The following is an 880-nucleotide window of genomic DNA, read 5'->3' as shown; positions in this document are numbered from 1 at the left end:
ATATCATATAATATCATATAATATCAAATAATATCATATCATTTCATAAGAATATCATATAATATCATATAATATCATATAATATAATTTGGGGGCTCTCGTGGCCTAGAGGAAGGTGTTGGCCTCTCATTCAAAGGTCCCGGGTTCGAATCCAGGTAGCGACCGAAAGAATTTCTTCTCTAAAATTGTCTCCTTTCACCTCCTTTCCTGCTCTCTTGCAATGTTCTGTTTGCTTTCGTTTCTACTTTCTGCCCCCACTCTCTCACCTCCTTTGCCCCCTCCTCTGGGCTCCTGACTCTTTCTGCAGCCTTTCTACTGCTACTCCTTCCTAGTCCTTGGCTCCTCCTCCTAACTGCTGTCTTTCTGCCACACCCCTGATCTTCTGGTAGGAAAGATTTAGACCTAGCCTTCTCGGACAAGGGAGAAAAATCTCGGAGGGCCCGTGTGTAAGTTGCGCACGTTAAAGATCCCTTGGTGGTCTAAAATCGATAAGAGTAGGCTTCAGCCGCCACCCGGGCAAAATTCAAAATTTCCTACCGAACTGAAAATATTAGGTGTGGCACGCGAGCTCATATGACCTTATGCAGTTGTGAGCGCCGTAAAAACACTTGCCAAAACAAAAAAATTAAATAATTTTATTTTCTTCTAAATGTTCCTTATTTAAATGTATGTTTTGTTCATATTTCGAAATGGTTCATAAGAAGTCAGACTTATATATAATATATACAGCACCCTTATTATTTAAATATAAAACTTGCAATGTGATAACTCTCTGTGTACGATGAAACATTAACTATCTATCTATCTGTCTGTCTGTCTGTCTGCCTGTCTGTCTGTCTGTCTGTCTGTCTGTCTGTCTGTCTGTCTGTCTGTCTGTCTG

The sequence above is a fragment of the Aplysia californica genome, unplaced genomic scaffold (assembly GCF_000002075.1).
Source record: "Aplysia californica isolate F4 #8 unplaced genomic scaffold, AplCal3.0 scaffold00664, whole genome shotgun sequence".
In the NCBI taxonomy this organism is placed as follows: domain Eukaryota; kingdom Metazoa; phylum Mollusca; class Gastropoda; order Aplysiida; family Aplysiidae; genus Aplysia; species Aplysia californica.
The sequence above is the reverse complement of the archived record's forward strand: the minus strand, read 5'-3'. Positions refer to the sequence as shown.